Source organism: Enoplosus armatus, chromosome 11, assembly GCF_043641665.1.
Source record: "Enoplosus armatus isolate fEnoArm2 chromosome 11, fEnoArm2.hap1, whole genome shotgun sequence".
NCBI classification, from domain to species: Eukaryota; Metazoa; Chordata; class Actinopteri; order Centrarchiformes; family Enoplosidae; genus Enoplosus; species Enoplosus armatus.
This window is the reverse complement of record NC_092190.1, coordinates 9,232,121-9,256,929: the sequence shown is the minus strand read 5'-3', so window position 1 is coordinate 9,256,929 and position 24,809 is coordinate 9,232,121.

Here is a 24,809-nt window from a genome sequence, read left to right as displayed (position 1 = left end):
TTCGTATTCATCCCATAAACAGACCACCAGTGGCGTAGACTCACACATAGTTTTGTTGTGGCTGTGTTTGCACACTCAGTCACCCTGTTTTCTTGTGCTTTGGCTGAGCACAGCACTGCTTGTACATGTGAACCACAGTATGGGATAACACATGCACGTTTCTCACCCACTCAACATGAAGTCCAAATGCAGCACTAGCGAACAGAAGAAAGCACAACTGTTGAAGATGAGAAAACAATTTGATGTAGAATGGATGCAAGTGCAAAATCACAATGAAACACAGACCAGCAAGGGAGAGGAAAACGGTGAGAGGCAGAAGGGCAAAGAGAGGGAGAGGCCAAGGTGGTTAAAGGTTAAGTACTTTTTTTTTGGATGCTGTACTTCCTGCAGGGCCTTGTTCCTTGACCCGCTGGTTAGAGGAGGGAGGTAAAAAAAAAAATCAGGAGAGAGGGAAGGAGGGAGAAAAGGCTAAAGCTGCATGTGAGGTTGCAAGGTGAGAGGTGGAAGAGCTAAAATGGGAGGAGTATTTGCCTCTGGCTGATGGGGAACAATTGGACACACAAGGAGGCACGCAAACGCACTCGAACCAGAAACAAAAATGGACATTCTCACACACACACTTGCACACAAACACGCACGCACTTAGAACTACAGTCCCAGCAGGCTATGAACTTCAGTGCAGTTGTTGCCATGACGATGCACTGAGTTGCTGACCCCCCGACTCCATTTTTCCTGCCGCTTGGCTATTGAAAGAGATGATTGACAAGTGTCCAAATGTCAGCCAACCCAGCCGGCCACACAGATAGGGGGGGTGGGTGGGGGGGGAAGCCATTTTATGTTACTTTCACTCACAGGGAGGAAGGTGTGTGTGTGTGTGTGTGTGTGTGTGTGTGTATGTGTGTATATACATACATATGTATGTATGTATGTATGTATGTATATATGTATATATATATGTGTGTGTGTATATGTGTATATATATATATGCATTGAGTGTCTGTTAAGGCTGAAAAAAGTACTTAAGTAGCAATCACAATAAATTGTGTCTACCCCCTCCTCCTGTTAAGAACACACTGAACAAACAAATCACCAGAGATACACATACATACAGTAGATGTTGTATTGACATGTCCACACATGACATGCACAAAGAAAGCCTCCAAATGAAGCCCTTTTGAATGCGAGACAGGGTCGTATATTTGGCTTTTTTTTTGAGCTGCACTGATAACCCATTCAGTGAAAAGCTGGATTGGACGGTGGTGGCAATTGAGTTTTTAGTGCTCTGCTGTGCTGTGTGCATATTTATGTGCACAGCCCTGATGGACAGAATCTGCATGAATCCACTTTTTCATACATACATATGATAAACAGTAGTTTACAGAGTCTTACACCAAAAGTTCCATGTTGTCCAGAAGGCTTTTGCTTATTTCTGTATTTTTTATTTTTTTCCCCGCCTGTACCTCCTGGTTTTTGTGTGCTCTCTCACTTTCTCACTGTCTCATTGTCCACAGGCTTAAAGGGATCGGTCTTATCTTGATCACCCACAGCAACACATTAACCTCTCCTCTCTTATCTCTACACTGGTCATTAGTGCCAAAACCCTTAACGTCCTATTGACAAGGGGCACCGAACTCTGTGTGTGTGTGTGTGTGTGTCTCTGTGTGTGTCTCTGTGTGTGTGTCTGTGTGTGTGTGCATGCATGCTTTGAGTTATCGTAGGTGACATGCGGTTGAGATCTGCTGAGTTGGTGATCTGAGCAGATAACATTATTAGCCTGTGGTGTGTGTGTGTGCAAAATATAGCAAGAGAGTGAGAGAGAAAAATGCTGGAATATGTCTTGAAAATGCATTTGTGATCATAAGGCATCACCCAGAATTGAACAGTTGATAGTGAATGTGCTTTTCTTTGATTCCTCTGTGATCTGTATGTTATAAAATATCTGGTTAAGAAGTGTCTAATTTATTTACTAGATAAAATGACATTATGTGTGCTAAATGCAGAGTATATCCAACATACGGTCTGAATTACACTCTCCTCCCACCTGAATACTTTGCAGCAAAATGTAATAATTCAAAAGCTAGTCATCAGTTTTTCTGTTAGGCCATTTAGAAAGTATTGAGGGAAAATAAAATGTACTTCCTGTCTCTAATGTGGCAGTATTGGTGCTGAATGGGTTACTCCATTTGCTGCTGATGGAGCATTACACTTCAGTTCAGTCAAACAGCTGTCAACGGCAAGTGTATCGCAAATTAAATCAATTCAATAATATCATGTCTTGACACACAGCAATCAAATCACTTTGTAGCAGTAATATTAACACCTGCTTTAAACACTCCTGGGTTTTGAAATACGGACAAAAAGTAACAACAACAAAAAATATGTTCACATACATCCATTCATTGCTTTTCACTTTAATCTGTTCACAGGTGCTACAATTATTGTCATTTGAGTCGTAAAAAAAACAACAACAAAAACATATTGAATTGCATACGTTGGTGTCTCTTTTTGCAGACATATAATCATTAAAATCCATTCATTCTGACTGAAAAACAAAATCACATTTCTGATAATGCATGTCATAGAGAAATTTAGGCATTTCGTTTTGAGTTAAATGTGTGCCACTGTTTGTCGCTAAATGCAGTACTTATCTGTCTGTCTCTGTCTGTTTTCTGTCTCCTCCTGGCCCTGTGTGTTAGTGGAGCTTACAATCTAACAGGTTAAAAGAATAATTGCAACTCTATTTACCCCAAACAGCCTCTCCTCTGCACATAATTACATCCACACACACACACATGCACACAGACACACTATCACATACTGAGGCTCACTCGGAGAGAGAGAGAGAGAGAGAGAGAGAGAAAGAGAGGGAGAGGGAGAGTCCCTGCACTAATATTTAGGTAGTAACAGTCATGTGTTTGAGTGAACCCTCCTCTTGTCCTCCTCTTCACCGAAAAGCACTGTTAACCACCGGCACTCACTGAGAGAGGAATACACCCCACATTGACCGTCTACTCATCATGTTGTGGGTGTGGGTGTGCTGCATGTGTGTGTACTGTATGAGAGAGACTGAGAGATGTGTATGTGAAAACTATGAAAATACCAGGCTTTGTAGTAGGTGATGTATATTTGTAATTTATGAAAATACTGAGAATAATAGGACTGCAACTAACGATTATTTTCATTATTGATTATTATCTATAAAATGTCAGAAATTACTGTTCTATTTCCCAAAGCTGTTTGTTTTGTCTGACTAACAGTTGAAAACCAAAGGATATTCAGTTTACAATGAGATAAAACAGAAAATAACAGCACTGTTGAAGCTGGAACCACAGAATCTTTGGCATTTTTTCTTGAAAAATTACTTAAACAATGAATTGATTGCCAAAATTGTTATAGATTATTTTTCTGACTAATCAATGCACTAATAATAGTAATAGTAATACATATGTATGTTGTTTTTTTTGGCTGGTTGTGATAATTTTTAGTACCATACTGCTAAATTATTCTGTCAGTGCTTCATAAAATGGAGTCAGCCAATCTGTACTTAACTCCACAAATTCAGGTTTTATGAGCTTACTTCTGCTCAAAAATCAGGATCAGCTTCATAGGCCAAGTATAGTTACACAAACGAAGAATTTGTCTGGTGGCTGTCAATGTACTTATACACATTAACATACAGCCAAAACAAGGACAACAAAGCTGAGGGAAGATAAACATATATACTATTCTATACAGACAAGTGAGAAACTTAACATAAATAAAAACATCATATAATTTCTATATACAGGTCAAATTGTGTAAGTTCAAAGACTGCAGGAATTCATTTTGTTCCAGTAATGTAATGTAGTGTATGTATATGTAGTTTATACAGTGTTTTATGTATAGTACTTACATGTACTACACACACCTATGTGCAATATCTACTTAGATTTACATTTGACAGTGATGGATATTAAATACATGTTATTGCAAAATCTGTACATTCAACTGTAATTTATATGTATAATTTGTAGATTCAGTAGATGATCTTAATAGAAAAACATAAAGTTAATATTTAGACACATGTGCCTCCAAGAGCTGTACTCCAGGTACATCCCCTGTATCCAGTCTTCAGGTGAGTGATTTCAGCCAGCAGCTCAGTGATGCAGTGCTTGTCCTCGGACAGTGGTGGCGCTGCTGCTGCATTGTGATTACTGACTGCCGCTGCTATACTGTGGATCCACTCACGGCCCCGGCATTACATTAGGGGACATTATCTAAATACTCAACAAAATGAAATTTAATTTAGGGCTCTTTCTCCCCCACCCCTTCTAGTTCAACTGGCCCACTCTAGGATCCCATTCTCTCCTTATTGTTAGAGCGAGTCGAGCAGGATCCTCTGCTCCTCATCCCCTCTCAAATTGAATCAGTCTCAATTTGACCTTTTATGTACCAGAATCTGCTACAGATGTACAGTATGTGCATGCAAGTAACGTTTGACACGTGTGTGTGTGTGTGTGTGTGTGTGTGTGTGTGTGTGTGTGTGCCCATATGTGCCCCCGTGTCATCTCGCATTGCTTACAGTGAAGTGGGAAACAGCATTTCCCTATTTGCCGCAGAATAGAGCAATTAGTGTTTAGCAACAGAGCAGGAACCCATGTGAATGTGTCATTGATTAGCAGGATTTGGCTAATCATCACATCTCATAAACTCACCCGCTAATGTCAGCTGGATCTCCTACAGTACGCCTCCTTAGAACTCCTCGCTCAATCTATCCATCCATCTCCTCTCCTTCTCCTTTCAGCTCCCTCTTCCCGTCTGTCTTTCCGCACTTGTCTTTTTGCCCATCTGTCTCCGTCTGTCTTCTCTCCCTTCCTTCCTCTGTTTTTCTCCCCTCTTCTCAATTTCTTCCTTCCTCTCTTCTTCTTTCTTCTGCTTTTTTTTTTCAACACTGGAGGGTTTACAGTAGAAGGAGCTGAGCGGATGCTGACTTTCCTCCGCGTACATCAGGAAAGGAGAACAAGAGTCTGCATTGCTGCTGATACATAAAGGCAATATGTACTTTTTAAATTTAATTGTCCACTCCACGTAGAGCTTTTACTGTACTTTTCACCAATGCTGGCAAAAGCAGCTTTTCATGTTTCTCAGTTTCTGACGTCTGTTAAAAGTCCATCTTCAACAAGAGAAATAAACGCACAGAAAATACCTTTCACTTTCAGCCATCCAAAACTGTGTTAATTGTTTAATTACCTTGTTTTTATTGAATTTTGTCATTTTAGGTCAAAACGGCAAGAAAATATATCAAGTGGGGTTGTTACAAAAACAAAACCTGATGTCTGTGAAGTGCCACATCCCAAATCTAAGTAAATTTTAAGACTTTGGCTTCACATGGAACTGGGCAAAGAGACAAAACAACAGTACGTTTATGAGCGAAAATGTATTTGTTCCTTTCTACAAGTAATTAACAAAATGTCACTTGCTTTCAGAAAATTTTAATTATCAGTATATTATTGGGCTGCAACTAGCTATTATTTCGATTATTAATCTGCAGATTATTTTCTTGATTAATCCCTTTTTATATTAAATGTCAGAAAGTAGTGGAAAAATGCCTTTTACACTTTCTTAAAGCCCAAGGTGACATCATTAAAATGCGCTCCAAAACCTCATAACACACATAAAATCACATAACACAAAGAAAACCAGCAAATCCTCATAATTTAGAAGCTTAAACAATTAATCCATTATCAAAATAGTAGCAGATTGTTTTTCTGTTGATTGACTAATCAAGAAATTGACTAATCATTTCAGTTGTACCATATTACGTTGTTTTATTTGTCAAGTAGGACAAGTATAGTAGTTAAAGGAGAAACCTTTTATAATAGAAATTTTAAATTTTATAATGTAGTAAATCCTCAAGTATACTTAAGTCTAACTATCTACTCAGATATTTGCTGTATTAACTGTATATGAACAGGAAGTAGAGATTTTCTCTGCTTTTGAATAAGAAGAAATTAAATTAGTGGTTTTGGAGCTTTGTATGTTGTGTAATAGGCATTAGTTATCATATTAATTAGCAACTGTTTGACACAGTATGGTGGCCAGCTGGGAGCATGAAGGAGGACATGCGGTGTGCATCTGAGTGAGTGTGTGTGTGTGTGTTTGTGCGTGTTTGTGTGTGTGTGTGAGAGGTTGCGGGGGAAACTCGCAGCGTTTGATTTGTTGTGTTGCTAATGTGACACTGATTATACAGGTCAGAGTAAAACAAAGCGGTGAGACGCTGCAATGCTAATACAGACGCCGTGATAACAGGGTTGTCATCACACACACACACACACACATGCGCTCTCAGACACAGATAGATATACCTACGTGTGAACTCATATACATGTGCACATACACATCTACATGTACGCATTCTTCCTGTGTCCTTGTGAGAACACATGCGAAGACACACCAAAACACTCATGACACACACATTCGCAGGTCATGGAAAAACATCTCACAATGACTTCACCAAACCACACTGAGCCTTTCTTTTTTTTTTTTTTTTCTTTTTTTTTTGGAAGAGGTAGACTGTTGCCATGGAGAGAAGAGGTTAGTGAATTTGACCTATGCTATCATGCTAGCTTTAGTCCCGCAGCTGTAATTTCAAATGAGAGAAAAAAATATGTTTCTCACTGAATTGATTTATCCCTATGTTTATGAGTAGATAAGTGCAGTGATGCTTAGATGGAGGGTTATTTTCATGGGGTGACTCTTTTGTGTGTATTGTGTTTATCTAGGCCACTGTTGATGTAGGGGGTACTGTAGCTCTTTTTCTTTCTTTGTGTTTGTGTGTGTGGGTTTTCTGTATGTGCGCCTGCAATTTTTTAGTGTTTGTGTGTGCGCCAATCTCCACCGCAGGTACGGCAAAGGCATGGGAGACATTGTGGTTTATGGAGAACAGTGCGTGATCAGACTCCCCTGCAGCAGTAACGAAATCAATCACAATAGGATGGAAAAAGTAAAAGTGACTAAATAACATGTAGCGTATTTGTTCTGATTTAGTCACCACATAACCTGTTCTTCCATTTAAACTGAGCCAGTCCTGTGGCCTTGGTTCAGCTCGCATTAACTTGATGCAGAAAATAAAACTCATCTTATTCATTCATTCTTATTACCTGCAGTATCAGCCAGCTTTACATTGTTTGACACAATGAATCCATAACAGAATGGAGTGTATATATATATGTGTGTGTGTGTGTGTGTGTGCAACATATGGGAGATGACGAGAGCAAATAGGTAGCAAGATATGGTTGTCTGTCTGGGTTTTGGGGTAATTTGCCGGCGCAAGTGTGAATGTTGGTCGAGATGGGCGGGGACGTGTCAATCATGTGTTTGACAAGGCCTTGTATAGGTTGTCATGTTGCCCGGCAGCCGAGGCAGAGGAGCCACGGACCCGGGGGCCAAGCTGAGGTCACCGTCTGCCCTAAACTGTCCCCCCCGACAGCACGGGGTGCAGATAGGCGAGGCGTTGCTCAGAGGAGGTCAGCCCAGGGGTGATCCAATTCTCTGTGTTTGGGCAACGGGAGATTGTGTGCTCACCTCTGTCAACCCCTCCACATACAGGTCAGCAAAAATAAGATGGAGACTCACAACAGCGGGGAGAAGGGTTGACGTGAGAGAGGGTATAACCTGAATGTATGTATAATTCACCAAACAAGGTTTTGTCTCTTTCATTCTCCAGTCGCCTGTACAGGCAATGTACTGGACACCAATGTGCCTCTTCTCAGTTGACCCTTAAAGGCCCCAGTGGGGATAACGAGTGGGTGACTTTGCTCCTGCAGCCTGGGAGACTTCCATATTCATTGTTTCCTTTTTTCCTCTCTTCATATACCCGTTATCTCTCTTTCATTGTCTGTCTGTACTTCTGCCTTTTTACTATGTACTCTCAATTTGTCTTTCAACTTTCTTCCTCAGGGACACTTCTCACCTTGCTTCTATATGCTGAGGATGTTTATACAGGTCGGTGTGAGGTATTCTTGTGTGGCCCTGTCCATATTGGGGTATAATACAAATCAATCAAGTGCTAAGCCTTTATGGTTTTTGCTTTTCCTTCAGTAATGTCAGCAAAGTGTGGACTGTGGAGGTTGCAGTTGGCATCAGTTTGTGCTGAAGAGCTTATTAAACATGAAGTCCTTTAACCCAGAATATTATGAGCAATGTGACTGTTATTATTGAGGACTTGCACATAACAAATATCATCACTTCACGGCCTTTAAATGTGTAAGGACACCCTGTGTGTGTGTGTGTGTGTGTGTGTGGTGTGTGTGTGTGTGTGTGTGTGTGTGTGTGTGTCAGGAGAACCAGTGGGAACTACCATCTGGTAGTGAAGGCCAGTAGACCGTTGGAGCCGTGCTGCCCTACCCTTGTCAGTGGCAGCTGTGTGTGTGTGTGTGCGCCCTCACATGTGCTCACTAATTAAGGCTGTAATGGGTGTCACAATACGATCAGACCAGTAACGGTCATCATGTGTTGACACATGTAGTTTCTAACCAGCTGATCCGTTCCTGCCTCCTGTGGTTCTGCAGCAGTGAACCTCTGACTGACTCGTACAGTAATTGCTGTGGAGCGGCCATAACTTGATGTTTCGCTTGTGTGTAATGCTCAGTTTTCTGTATGACGTGACAGAACTTATCAGCTCAGTTGTGTGTGGGGTTTTTTTGCATTTTAAATAAAAATTGATTTAATTTATGGCTACGAATCATTTGGTCTATAAAATAGCCCATCCAGTTTGACACCCAAGGTGATGTCAAATAGCTTTTGTCCAATCAACAGTCCAAAACCTGCTTACTATCACGTCAGGTAAAGCAACAAATCCTCACAATTGAAAAGCTGGAAGTACAGAATGTTTGGCACTTTGGCTCTAAAAATTACAATTAATCAATTATCAAAATAGCTGTCAATTAATTTTCTGCTGCTCTACTAATTGATTAGTTGAACAAAACAAGCTGTTTGAATATGTCACCTTGGGCATGATGTGATGGGCATTTTCCCCTATTTGCCGACATTTTGTAGGGTACTGGATTGTGTGACTGATTGTGTGAGCACAAATTGGATGTGTCCCTGCCACGTATTTTCAACTTCAAAAAGTTAGTCAATGGTTAAATTGAGGCATGAAAAAAGGCTAGGATGAGTGGACTGCCCCACATCTAGAAAATGTCCTTTAATTTCATTAAACAAATAAATAAGCACATTGACAGAGATGTCAATGTTTCCTGTGATTAGTAATCCATCTCAGCAAATATTCAGTCCACTTTATTTTGTCGTTGTGAGCAGAAACGCTTTTGAAAGCATTTCCTGTTGGTGCATTTATGGATGCCGCGATATGAGCCCAAGTTTACTGTCTTCATAACTCATAACCGCAATGCCACTGCACAGCCAACTCTCAAGGGTGTTCCCACTTGTAATAACATTCCTACAATGGAGTAGTTTAGAGGTTCTTTATGTAACAATTTACATGCATTAATCGCTTCTTATTGCCAATGTGTGAATGGATTGTAATGTCACTTAAAAAACGAGACCCTCCCAGACTTTCTTATATGCCTGCTCCCGAGTGCTTAGCCCCTCTCCAGCTCAATGTTCAGCTCCCCTACAGCGCAAACTGTGTGCAACACTAGCTGATTTTAGCTTAGAAATGGAGTCCGCTAACATCAACATTTGACAACATTGAGTCTAACAATGCTTGCTTGCTAACGCGGATGAACATTACATAGCAAAACACTGTCTTGAGTGGATAATGACAGCTAATTCATCCAGACTCCCAGGGCTAATCTGGCTGGAAAATTGGCTAACTTGCCGTTTGCAAATCACTTTATCAGCTAACGATACGAAGCAACCAACGCTAGATCCATCCAGCTAGCTGGCTAACCTTAGCTTGCTTGCTCGCTAACATTATGGCTAACAAAATACTGTTTTAGTGGATCTGTTGGTCCATGATACTAACTGATTATGATAAACAGTGTTGATTTTAGCTAGCAATAACTGATGTAATGGTACAAAGCAAAGGTGAATAATAGGATTGGACAAATACATCGGTGATTGGTTGAGTCCAGCAAGCTAACCCAGAGAGGCCAGCAATGGCAGAGAGAGGCAGCGGGGGGGAAACGGTGTGAGCCAGAATATTTTCGCATCTAACATGCACACCTGTGCGAAAATATCAGCAATCGCCGGTTGTTGGGCTGACTGTGGCCGGTTGGAAAAATTCATCATTGCCCAACCCTACTGTATAACTGACAATGGCTGTCTGCTAGCCAAGAGTGAAACAAGGCAGGGGTGGACAATTAGCTAACCTAAGCTAAGATAATGTTAAGTTTAGCCAGCTAGCTGTAACTTAGTTATACAGCATGGATCTAGCCGATGAAGTAACTTGCAAATGGCAAGCTAGTTGGTACCATTACAGATAGTAACGTTATTCTAAATATGATTATAAATCCCAGTAAATCAGTCTGGTGTATGTCATATCACTGTTTTGGCCGATGCCCAGGATGCTTGCTCATTCCAACAGAGAGCGACAGGATCCTGACAGCCGTTCACTTAAGGGCCACCGGTGTCATTAATAACAAGGACTTCCTTCTTACTTTACTGGCTTACGTAAAACAAGCTGAAAAACGTTCAATGGGTTTAAGATGAGGGTTAGGCAGTTGTAACTTCAAGCTAGTTGAATTGATGGTTATGATTAAATCCGGGGGAAGAATCCAACCTAATAATATCCAACCAAATATTCTTTGCATGAGTTGGGAAATGAGGGGTCATTGGATTTGAAAGTACATTAAAACCCATCCACGCCCCCTAATCACCCTTTACTTACAATTTCTATGTCAGTCTACTGAGTCGAGCATCCTTCACATAAAGAGGCAAATATGATTGGATTTCAAATAAGAAAACATCAGGGCTGTGACTGAAACCTTAGAGTGACCCCTTTCTGCTGCTTACAAAAGATTTGGAAATGTGCAGTATATGTTAATGCAGTAATAGGCTAATGTGAGTTATTAATATTTTTAAATGTAACTCAACCCACTAAGTGTCTCTTTTCCTCTTCCTCCCCTTCATCGCTTCTTGTTCATTCTACCCCTCCTCTGTGCCCCTCACTTCAATCCCAAGGGCAAGCCAAAGCCTGACAGCTTTGTTTGTGTTCTCCACTAAGTGATTTTTAATCAACTGGTCCGCATGAGTCCTCCCAAGGGCCGGAGCAGCAGAGGCTGTGAGAGATTGAGCTGAGGGCTGGTGGATGGCTGGCTGGAGATAGTGGAGGTGAGAAGAGAAGCAGACTATGTCCAGGGTTAGCTGGCTAATTTTTAAAAAGCTATTTATGTTTATATGTCCACACTAGCGTTTTCAGGCCGTTGTTGTCTGGATCTCTGTCCATGCTAAAGTGCCTGAACAACAAGAAAAAGCTAAATCTCTTTCTTTTTTTGTCCTTTTTCGTAACCGAACAGACGCAGTCCGGTTACATTGCTGAGTCTCAGCTTGGTAAACCTTTGTTCTGTCCCGTCCTTCGGACTGCGATTACCTACACTTTGTTTTATTGTGTACACACTTTCAACAATGGTTGAAGACAGCAGATTGACCTTGAGGTTTTTACTGCAAGATTAGGAAGCTGCTACTGTCGTCATTGAGAAATCACTTTTCTAACTCCCTATCAAAAGTCACAGTTAGGGTTGGGCCATGACATTATATAGATTTGTCGACTGCTTTTTGTTATACTGCTTTGATTGAGATAACTATCCCTTCTGGCATCTCTGCTTGTATGAGGTCATTGCAGGAGATTTTGCAAATCAATTATTTAATTTTTCACGTATTAGCTGAAAACAGACATTTACATTTGATTTATTTCCAGAAAATAGTAGAGTATGTCACAACATATATGGCTATTGTTGATATTAAATTACATCTACCATGATAGACGATTTTATCCACATTATGCCCCCTTGATACAATCATGAAAATGTCAGTTTAAAGTGTATTATATAAAGATTTCCCTGCCACTCAGCTGACATTTTAAACCACGTGGTACAGTATAATGTTGAAGGGAGCGCGTACTGATGGGTTGTCGTCTGGCGGCTGTCAAAGTGGAGGCGTTGAGTCTATGATGCTACTTATTAGACGATGGGATTAGTCTACAGATTATTTATGTTATTATTTACGTGGTAATCCACAGACAGAGCAGCGACAGAGATTCTAACCTTATCAAAACAAACGACCATCAAATGCATCCACTCGCCATATAGAACAGATGATACACGCAGCATAATGCATACAGCCCTCTCTCTATCCTGGATTGCTTGAAGGAGCCTAACGTGAACAAAATGGAGGAAACACAAGTTGAAGGACGAATAGCATTTAATACTGGATCTGTTTCCTTGTGCATTCTTTTTCTGTATGGCTACCACAGTGTCATATAAAATACTTAAAGTTCAGGTGTATAAATATCACGTTACAAGCCATGGAGCAGGACAGAGAGTACATAAAGCAAGGGAGGGATAACAACACTTACCGTCTCTTAGTGGATGAATCAGTTAGCCCACACACAGAGCGAAAGAGAAAGAGGCTGAGGTCGCTATTCAGTGTTTTAACTCGTCTTATTTCATTCAATCTACCCTGAATAAGTCAAGGTCTTGGGCCTACAGAGAAATGGAGCGAGAGCAGGTCGAGTGTTATAGTATTGGAGCATGAGGGAGTTGGGTGGTGTGGGGGGGGGGGGGCACTCATAAGAGCTGTACTTGTGTTTTCCCATTGTTAAACAACCTTAAGGGAGAAAGGCAGCGACTACCAATATTACCAACCAGGCCTTCAGATGGATGGTGGAGACCAGAGGCTGTATCTGTAACAAATGAGATGTTGCAAAAATGATTTCTTCCTTGTATCGTTGCTTACATCCTCTTTCTTGTCTTCCTCTTCTTTGAAATAAGCACACAAGACAAACTTCTGCCTCCTTTTCGTGACTGGATTTGTTCAGCGAGCTCAGGTAAAAATGAGATTAGTCTTCCTCAGTGGCTCAACTTTAGCACCAACAGACCATGGCGAAGAATGTACTGAATGCATTCAGCATCCTATATACACACACTCACTCAGCTGTTTTCTATCCTGAGTGTCTGGTCTCTTTCCCTCTTTCTGCTCTGCAGAAGCAGCTGCGGAGGAGCAGAGATAACTCTTAACTTTGTTTTGACACTTTTGATTAAGGACCATTGAAGGAACACCTGTATGGCGGGAGGGAACAATGCACCGAGCCCGTAGAGAGATTGATTTTGTGCATTAGAGAAGCAGCCTTTGTCTAAAGCCACGAGGCCCTTTGTTATGCTAACCAGCCGTGGAAGATTTCCAATTCAATTTCACCTGAACGTTGGTCAGCAGCACGCTCCATTGTATGGCGTCCCTCGGGCCCGGCAGCCCCCCCCCCCCCACTACCGCTGCCACTGCTGCCTCTCCCCTGTCGTCTCTCAAACTGCAATTTAGCCGCTGAGGAGGGTGTGTATGTGTGTGAGTTGGGGTGTGTGTGAGGGGGGGGGGCTGCGGCCTAGATTGACAGCCGACTGGATACTCTTGCCACAATATTCGCTGCATCCTGTCCTTGTGTGTGCAGTGGGCCGCGGAGAGGATCACAGTGAAATGAGATGATATTAATTATCCTAATCCTGATAGCTCTCTCTGGAACTCTGCTTCCACTCATCTGTCTCAGGAGAGGACTTGGATGGTCAGACAGAGAGAATGTCAGAGAAATGAAATGAAAGCCAACAAATTCAGTAGAGAATACTCCAACAAAAACACTGCTTACTGAATAAGGTAGATTTGCTTCTCTGTCTGCCTTTTGCCTTTTTCTTTTCATGATTTCATGGTCGCTAAATTGTCCTTCCTTTTCCATTATTCCTCTCTCATCTTGTAATTGAGAGTTCTTCTCATTGAATATCTTAATTAAAACAAAAACCTGTAGGAATAAATACAGTATAAAATACAAAATATCCAATTTCTCTTTTACTTGATAATTTGATTTGATCTTTTCAAAAAATAAATGGTTGTCACTTTCCAGCTTTCTTCTACTTTGACAAAGTCAAACAGTCAAACTCTCGTGCCCGAGCCGGCATGCACACAGCGTTTAGACATTATTATTTATATTTTGCCAAATTTATTTTCTGATAAAACTAAAGAAGGAGCCTTTTTTTAATTGAATATCTCTGCAAAAGAGCACATGCTAATTGAACTAGAGGGGAAAGGCGGGCTGCATGAATAGGCCTGTATTACATAGAGATTTTTATTAAGATCAAGTCTCTACAGTGATGAAATAACACAATGCTCGGCTGCAACCATTTTCTCCGATAGATGCATTACGAGAAAGTTCTTAACTCACTCATTATGCTTGATGATTGTATTATTTTAGTGGCGTCACACTCCAATAGGCTGGATTTGATAACATGACTCTCAGAGCTCGCAGTCATTAATTGTTTTTTTTTTCTTTTTCTATCATGAAAGAAGCTGCTTGGTCTTGCTGAGTGAAATGCAACTTAAAAAGTCCTTTGATGTTTCAGTTAATGTATGAGAGAGTGCGTGCATATGTACAGATACCTCCTGGTTTTTGTGTTTGGCCTGTATTCGTGTGTATTGTCCACAGTGGGGAATCTTACTCTCCTGTGCAGAATTTCTTTATAATAACCATTCATATTTCAGCAATCAAACACAGTGTTGTTTGTACAGTTTATTTCACCACGTTTAAAATTAATTGATTTGTCGTTTATCTGTGTGTTTGCATGGTTGTTTTCGATTCTGATAGTTCTTTGTTCCGTAATGCAGCACATCAACACAAATGTGCGCACAGAAAGGCCTAATCCTGGCCTGAAGTGGAGGTACAGTATATTTAGAGCGCTTTTGATTGTGAAGGTTGTTATTATTGAATTTGAGTGACGATCACGGTCGTTTGATCATGAATCAATGCCTCGCTGTTCGTTGCGATGTGCTTGAGGGGACGCAGAAGTGTAGAAATTGTTTCATGGGGCATTTTGCGTTTCTTGGTCTTTGAGGGGCTCTTGTCTTCTCTCTTGAGCTCGCCCTGTAGCCTGATGAGACCCCTGCAGGCACCAAACTCTACCCCCCCACCCCACACTTACTCACACCCTGAACCCACTGCACCAGACGAAGTGAAGTGAGGAGAATAGCTGTTTACCCCTTGTGCCTGAGGTATCAGTGCCAGCATAGAGTGGCACACCCCCCCACCCACCCTACCCCACCCCCACCCTTCAATAGGCTTGTGAAGTGTGAAGTATATTTTTGTTCTCGTGTTTTTATACCAATTTTAATTCCACAGCTGCATATCTGAGAAGCAGGATTTCCTTGGTTAGCTTCCCAGATTTTCTTTCTCTCCATCTTGCTATTTCCCTCCCTTATATCCTCCCTCTCCCTCACCCACCCCGTCTCCTTCTCCTACCCCTACAATCCCTAACCTCTCTGTGTCTCTCTTCCCTACATCCCCCCCTCCACACCCCCCACCCCCTTCCGTTGCCTGGGGGCTGATTATTTTAGTGGAAATACCGCCATCGTGTATCGCTGCCAGATTCTGCCAGCCCAAGCCTCTGCCACCCCGCCCCTCCCTCCCCGCCCCCATACCCACATCCCTCCACTTAGAATAACCAATCTGATGATGTGACAGTTTCTTTCTCCCCGTAGAAAATCTGCCTCTAACCCTTTTTCTCTCCCTCTTGCGTTTTGGATTCCAGCGTTGTTTGACATGTTATGGAAGGGTTTCAGCTTCCCACCTCCGCAATCCTTATTCTATCCCAGGGAAGCGGTTGGCATGGGAATCTAATACTTGGCAAAGAGGGCAAGGAAGAAGGTGGTGATGGAGGGGAGGGGGTGATATTTAAAAAAATAAATCTTTTTAAGCACACTCCATCTCTGCGTAGTTTTTCTCACTCGGATATCCTCGTCATTTCCAGCAATGCATCTGATTTTAAACTTTGATTTCACTGTAGCTTTCTTTTTCTGTAGTGTTGAGTTTGCTGCAACTTCACACAAAGTTAAAAAGTAAAGATTGTGTCTCTGTGAGTGATTATTTCTATGTCTCTGATTCTGTCATGTAACTATGCCAATGGTCCTTTTGGCCCTTAGGTCGATGGTCATCCGTTGCCATGGCGCTGGCAGTAGGAGAAATCAGGTCCAGTTACAAAGCTTTGATGAGAGAGGCATGAAAGCCTCTTTCCTCATAACACCGAGACAAACCACAAGAGTTGTAACTAGGCTGTTTCCGTCAGAGCCTGCGGTGAAGCCGGCCTCAGTTTGCATGTAGCTGAGGCTAAACGCTCACGTTGATGCCAATCACACCCTTACGCCAGATTCAAAATGCACCTTTTTAATATGTCACTTCACCAACCGGTGTGATGGTGGTCATGAACTAATTTTTTGTCATCAGCTTCATTGTCATGCAATCATATAGTTAGAATTTGCCAATTATGATTCACTTATGTTGGTTTAAGGTATTTTAGGCACAGGGTAAGCCTGGAAGAGGTTAATCAACGCTCTCTTGTTACATTGTCTCAGTTAATGTATTGCCCAAAAGTGCTCTCTCTCCTCTCTCTCCCTCTCCCTCTCTCTGTCTGTTTTTCACAATGGCTCAGCCTTGGTGGGATCTGGCCGCCTACAGATAACTGCAGTCTTTGTGCAACCCATTCTAAGCAGATACATACTGTACCATTCAGACAGGGTTAGGTTATTTATTTGTCCATTCTGATCATTTACATGCATTTCCATCATATGTCCATGAACCGATATGTTTATTCAGTCACAAATCCAAATATTTTTACATTGCATATAAAAGTGATATAGTGAAATAGTGGTAATTTAATCTTGTACCAATCAACAGCTCTCCATGTGTCCAATCTGCAAATGCAAATAGGCCACATATGCATTGCGTTGTGGTCCATATTAACATGTATGGGAGAGGAGATGGGTGTAGATAGCCCCGTCTACAGTTGTTTATCAATGTGCAGTTCCCCTCGGCATGCAGAGCAGCCTGGCGGCCCCCAGTGTGAGGCTGAGCAGGCAGAGCTGTCATTGTTTAACGCCTCCCCTGATTAGTTTACTCTCGCCTGATTAGAAATTAATTAAAATGATGACACAGATCCCAGCAGAGGAGGAGGACGAGGAGGAGGTGTGGAGGAAAATGAAGGATATGTGCAGGGGGTAGGGGAGGGTGGGACGAGGTGAAAAGAGGGTTAGTGGTTTGTTGGTGACGTCCACTGGGAAGGGGTCAGGGAGCTTTTAGCAGGAGAGTGTGCAGTAGGGAGGGATTTGGTGTGGAGTGTGTGGCAGGCATGAGGGGTAAGTGTTTTGGGGCGGGGGTGGGGGGTGGGGGGGGTAGCGTGCAGGGAGTGGTGCTCTGGCAGGGGACAAACATGGCTTAATGAGTGACTCTTGTTGCAATCAGAACATCGTTTCCTCATGCATTCTAATGAGCTGGATGTTGCGGAGGAGATCGGTTCACGCTCTAATTTATTCAATATATTTTGTGTATTCACCCTGTTTATTTAATAACGGGGACCGTGGCACATTAATCAACATCTCAGCCATCATCACATCAGCGCAAATATTCCAGAGTGAGTTTTCTCTCTGTTCTGCCTGGGTCATGTCACAGCTTCTCAGGACAACATTGCTGGCAAACATTGAGCTGCTATCTGCTTTCTTGGTTATTGCATCTGTAGACATGAGTGTGAGTGTCGCCGTGCAAGTCAGAACAAAAGCTTTGAGTATTACATCGAGGCCTGATAACATCGCGGTTGAACAAATATCAGCGTTGTAAACATTTGAGTGTGTAGCTGAGGCTTACATGTCACCCATGGATGAGCCTGTAATTCTCTCCGCTAATAATTCTCCCTGGAGTCCCGCCCCTGTTATCCCACCACAGTCTGTTTTGTTGCTTTTTCCGTTTCTGCCTCTCTTGTTTTCTCTCCCGGCATCATTGTCTGTGAAGGCTGGGCTGACCACAAGGCACACTTTTAATCCTCAGGGAGATTTTCAAAGTTCTATCCCTCTTAGCAACCAACTTTTGATCTCTAACATCAACTTCTGTTTTTCCTTTTTGCCTCAACCTTAGCTCTCACCACAATAATTTTGTCCATCTTCTTCTCTTTTTTCCCTTGGCCTCCCCTTATCCATGTCATAATGTAATCAAAGGGTTGAAAAAGGTAGTGCGTGTGTGCGTGTGTGCGTGTGTGTGTGTGTGTGTGTGTGTGTGTGTGAGGGGGCCGTGTGGTGCAGAGACTAGTGGGTTTCCCATAGCGATGAGGGCCTGCGGTTCTCCTGGTAACCTAATTGGCATGTGTTTCCTGGCAGGTCTTATTGTGGCCTCTCCTAATCACTGTCCCCAGCCCTAACAAGAGCGACCTACAGTATTGCTGCTGCACTGAAGGAGCATGTCTTTTGTTGTTTTATTTCTTTCTCTTTCTTCCTCTTGTCTGTCCTCATCCCCCTCGTCCTAACAGAGGGACTCGTTGAGACGGCCTGATTACCACAGTCAGATCCAGAAATGCGTGTGCGCGCATGCATGTGTATATGAATGAGCTTGCCGTTTTCCCCTACTATAAAACCAGTTGGTTTATCGAGGCAGACTCCTGCCCAACTGAGCATGTAAACCCTAATTGGGAAATGCTTTAAATAATTTCTAATTAGTACAAGTGTGGTAATAATTGGCTGGGTAATCTGAGGATTAATTAGCGGTGTTGTGTATGTGTGTGAGTGAGTGACTGTGAATGAGTGCATGCATGTGTGCTCGTGAGCACGTGTGTGGGTCATCATGTACGTGTGCATGCGCATGTGTGTCTGCGTGTGCTCACGGACGGCCGGCTGAATAGACCCCAGGTTCTGCAGCTTGCTAATGGAATCCTGCCCACTCAAGGAGGTCTGTGGAGGAGGGAGGCCAAGACAGAAGCAGCTTTGTTGGCCAAGTTGTACTGTGGGTGGCCCCCCTGCCTGCAGACCCTCATTTGTATCACGGTGGGCATCCACCCCCTCTTTTATGACCCCCACCTTATTTAACAGCTAACCTCGCCTCCACCTCCCCTTCACCTCGCCCAGCCGTCCCAGCTCCAGCCCCCCTCGTGGTGCACACTGCTCTCATCTTCTTTCTTTGGCTAAATGACACGTTTTATTTTCTTTGACCCAATATGCTCCCAAGCCCTGCTGCTGCTCCCCCTCTCCCCCGTTTTACCTAGACGTATTCTTCTGCCACTTTCTCCTCTCCAGTCATGTTCACCCTCTTCTACCCACCTCTGCATTTCCCTCTTCCCCTCTTCCTGTGGAGGAAAGGGCGAGCTAGCGCCGGGCTCTTGAGTTGTGTACTTCCACCTGGTCTACCCTCTAATTACTGCATCCTTTCTTTTGAGAAAAGAAGAGTACAACCACTTGTTGCTCCAAGTATTGCTTTTATAACACTCACCATTGAATTGGCATCATTGAGCAACAAGAACGCAAGCTTTAATGGATTTATTGGATTAGGAATTTATATTCCCAAAAAAGCTTTACTTTGAAAAAGATTTCAAGCTCTGTATCTAAAAGGATCTCATTGTCATCCTTATTTCCCCCTATATTATATTAAGTCTCCCCTCGTAACCTATTGGAAGTTTTTCCGTCCACCTTTATCTCAGAACTCATATTGTAAATCACTCTCCCTCCCACTCCTCCTGTCACCTCCTGCCTCCCCTCTCTCACTGTCTTTCTGTGAGACAGATGGCTGTCAAGGCCGTACAAATAGAAAGCAGTATGCAAGTAAACAAACAAGCCGGGATCAATATGGGAGACTAATTGAACAATGACACAAACAATTTTGCTGAAGCCTGCTCTTAGTCATTTGTTGGTCTATACGGCTTGAAAAGCTTGAAAAGTGCGGCTGGCAGGCAAGGCCAATTTGATCAAATATGTGTTAGCAGCTACAAAGCAGCGTCACTCACAAGTAATGTTATTGCAATTCACAATACTAATTCATACATAATTAATCATTTCTAGAAAAGCACCAAAAGAGGAATACAAATCAGGTAAGTTTTTAATTTTGTTTTTTTTCTTATCCCTTTGTTAATGTTTTAGCTTTTTTCCTTTTCACAGGTGTGACTTGATTTATTTTGAGTATTAAATGTAAGATTTGGGGCAGAGGGGGTAACATTATTATTTAATGACTTTTAAATATGTATGCTTTTACTGCTTCCTTCGTTATTTGCTGGAAAAATGACAGCTCAGACAAAAGTGAAAATATGTGCATTGCTGATTCTTTTGAGAAGTACTCATTTTATTTCTATCCTCTCTATACTTGGCATCTACGCTTACTGCGCTTTATGGTGTTTCTGTGACTGATAACACGCAGATTTAGCTAATGACGCTTAAAGGTGCTTATCACTTTCTTGCTAATCTGGTTGGTGAGATACATTGACAAAGGTTGTAGATTAATTGTGTCAGAGCCTCCCTCCAATGCTAACACAGCTAACACGCATATGGGGAGGATGTGGGTTTTAAAGCTTGTCCCCATTTTCTCAGTGATGTATACTCAAACCATGAGGCTAGTCCGGGTGCCTGGCCCATTCTCTGACATTTACTGGGCTGGTACAAGGACGTACCCTTTCCCTTCCCCTCCTCTTCCTTCCATTCCTCCCAGTTAATCAGACTGGTGTGAAAGGGAGGCTGATAAGCCCATTGTCTGGTTGACAATGTCTTGGTGATAGGCCCGTAGTGGCCAACTGGATGGTGCTCTGTCCCCTCTCCTCCTGCATCAACCCATCCCATATTTCCGTGCCCTGGACCCCCGTGTCCTCGCCCCTCCTCTCTCCTCACCCCTTTATCAACCCTTCTTCACCCTTTTCTCAAAACTCTCTTACCCCTCTTTGCCTTTGCCATGCCTGCACCTCTCCACCCCTGCCGCCCTGTGCTATCCCTCCCTGACCCCTCTCCTCTCTGCTCACCCTGCTCTTTCCTCTTCTCCATTGAGCGGTGCAGAGCCACCAGAGGGAACTCATTAGTGCACTGCTCCCAGGTTAATTGGCTAGCTCAAAGAAAAGGACTGAGAAAGAAGAAATGAATGAGAAGAACACCCACTCTGTCCAGGGAGAAAAGGGAATCGACCTGTGTGTTTCTCACACTGGCAGCTCCTCTAAACAGTGATGCAGCTGCTGTCAGGCCAGATGTGATCCTCTCCCACTGATTAGTGCTGCTGTCCTGCTAACTGGGCATGTAGAGGGGGCAAGGCCTTGGCCTCTATTGTTGGATTTATCTACCATGGAACTATGTAATAAATCTGTAAGGCGCCCCCATGTGACAGGTTCATATTTCTCTAAGAAAGGAAAAACGATAACATCAAGCTGAATTGAAAGTGTTATCCGTTGGCTATCTGGATGAGTCTATGCAGAAATGGCGGCTGTGTGCACATCCATGCATGCACGTGTCCACGGGAGACTCAACCACAGCGTGTGCGGCACAGCCCTCCATGTCCTAAGAAACAGAGGGAAATGACTCTTGAGGAAGTGTGTTGTAGGAGTGGTGCTTATGACAATACCAGGAGCGTGTGAGTGGAGTCTGGAGTGCTGTCCACTCTTTAATTAACAACGCCGCTTCCTGTCACCTTGGGCAACCAGCACATGGCGGCCAGAAAACGACGGGCCTCACAATGTCAAAACAATAATAAATAAATCAAGATTACATTACATTAAGTCTGGCAGATGCTGGGGCTGGGTGAAGTGGTTGAAGTCATTATCACCATAACAATGAGGATATTTTCCAATATTTATATGTATCACTGTTAGGCAAATATGCAAAATCAAACTAATGTTGACTGTTATGCGTTACAAATTGCTCATGTGTATCTGCTCTGCTCATGATATCATTCTGCTCTGAGTCAATAAACTATAATATTGAATTATCACCCAACCCTAATGGATGCCCCCCCCCCCAAACACTCACAAGGGGAGCAATTTCAGTTCAGATCTTTTAACCCACAAGAGCAAATTCTTGTGTAAGCAAGTCAGCATATAAACTTTAAAATGTAAACACAAACACAATGAGATGATAAGACAATTGAAAACAATAGAAGTGTTGGTGCACTGACGATACAGAATACAAATAAAGGTTAATGTGTTAAAATCAAAGACAAACGGCAATAATAAGAATAGGGATAAAGATAAAGTGCTCTGCTGTATGAGCAGCCAAGAGCCAGTTTATGGTGTATTAGAATTAAGAGCGTTTATTGCACACGTGGTGAATAAAAACTTGAACCTGTTGCACCTAGTTTTTGGAAATCTGAATCTCTGACAAGACGGGAGGATGTCAAATTCCTCAAAGAGAGAATGGACCAGATTTGCTATGAAAGATTAGCTTTCTGTGTCAATTTCCAGCTAAAAGTGTCTGACAAAGAAAGCTGCTGCTCACCAGTGATTTTACTCGCTGTCTTAACGGTGTTGCCCAGCTGTACATTTAGTTAGAAGGTCAGGGAATTTCTTTGCAACTGTGTAGTACGGCACAGTACAGTCAGCTTTCTCCATTAGAGCTGCAAACTTTTGGACCAGAATACCCAGACACTGCTCCACCTTCTCTAGTTTTAAATCACAATTGAAATCATGGCTGAAACACAACCAATCATGTGACCATTAAAGTACTAAACATAGAGTATTCCCCTTCATTTTTTTATATGATGTAATGTTTTAAATGGAAAGTGCTTTTAGTTTTTGCATGATGCAATGTTTTATTCTCTGTACCTCCTGTCTGAATTATAACATTTGATGCCATCATTTTTGTCCATGGTCCCTGCTAAATAAACAAATAAAATGAAATAAACATTTAACCTCAGCAGAAAAGTTTTTATTTCATATTGGCTCAAAGACACCTTGAGGGGATCGAACCACCAACCTTTTATAATTAGTAGCAAGATACGCTGCACCCAGAGCTACTAATATAAATTACATATTAAAAGAGGTCCCTTTAGGAGTATAGTGCTGGCGGAGGACACGGGAGGCCTGAGTAAAGAATAAACAGCACACATCCCTCCTTCCCTTTCTCTTTCTCCCTGTCTCTCCTTCTCTCTTTCCTCTCCCCGGTGAGATGATAACAGGATCAGTGGTTCACTGGGCTTCAGCCAGCACAGGGATCATATTCATATGAGAGGGGTTGAGACTCTCTCCAGATTGGCTGCTGCACCTGACAGAGTGGGGGGGGGGGGATTAGGAGTAGGGATGGCAACAGCGTCAGTCACGAGCTCATCTTTTCGCCGTCTTCACTTCTCTTCTGGATCTGCCTCAGTTTGTTGGACATCACTCCTTGTAACCCCCCCCCCCCCCCCCACCACCCACCACCACCCACCACCGAGAGACACACACACACACACACACACACATACACACACACACACACACACACACACACACACACACACACCGCACACTAACCTCCCCCCTTGTCTTTTCAGCCGGCAGAGAGAAAGCAAAAAGCAAGACAGGGGGGCACTGCATAGATTCACTGCCATTGTGTGTCAATCATTGTGTGTGTGTGTGTGTGTGTGTGTGTGTGTGTGTGTGTGTGTGTGTGTGTGCGCGCAAGAGAGAGAGCCCTTGCCTCCAGTGATTAGCTCTGTCAATGCTGGGCTCTTGCTGCTTACAGAATAATACAGTAAGGCCTTGAGGAGCAAGAGGGAGAGAGGAAGGTGGTCTGCATAGGTCTGCGTTTGTGTGTATGTGTGTGAGAGCGACTGCGTTTGCTCATCGGTCTTCTGGATTATCTGTTTGTGTGGGAGTGTGTATTTTTGGAAGTGAATTCAAGCTGAGTTACTTGGTTTTGTTAGACGACATGAAATAAGAGGTGGATGTCTGAGACTCTAAGCACAAAGTCTGAACACACAAAAAGGAAAAATATGACAATTAGTAGAGTCAGATCACACACACACACACACACACACACACTGGGTATTCCTGCATCTGCTGGTCAGGTAGCTGCATGCACCCTTCCTCTCTCTCTTTCTCTTTTTATTCAGTCTTGCTCACCATCTCCCTCAGACACACACACACACACACACATCTTTTTGCTCATGTCATAAGTGGGTGTGCAGAGTATTGCCTTGAGCTGGAGATGAACATGAAATAAACACAAACTAGGGTAGTGACAGTTTTAAATCGGCTTTAGATCACTATGAAAGGTAAAGGATTAGGATGCTTTTTCCAGTCCTGAGGAGATAGGACACAGTCTTGGAAGAGAGCCCACTCCTCTCAGCCCACTGTGGGCCGGGTGTCTATCTTCTAATCTTCTAAAGCACTCTTACACCATTTGCATGTAGCATGGCCTACATAGTTCGCATATGCCCGTCTATATAGGCTGTGATAAAAACGGATCTTTTACACAAAGAAGAAGAATTTTCTTGTGTGATATTGTCATCAATTTCACCCTGTTTTTGTTATATTTCTACCTCACTATCTAGATTACAAATTGTCCACTGGAGGCTGTTTTAAATTGAATTTTAAATTGTAATGCAACTTCTGTTCTGAACAAGGTTTTTTTTAAACGTTTACATCTAATATGTTAAATCCAGTTTAATGTTCCTTTTTTGTGGCCTTCGGATCAGTAGAATTATTTTCAAATTTATATTTGTGAATTATTAAGTTTTATTTCACAAATAACACTTCCTGTCCAATTTTTGCCTTTTCTGAACTGGCTTTAAATCTTAATATTTTTAATGTCAGATCCATTAAAGACACTAATTATTTTCTGTAATTAATAACATTTTTATTTTTATTGTGACCCAATTTTCTTATGAATTGAGAACAAACGATAACAAAACTTTAAGTCAT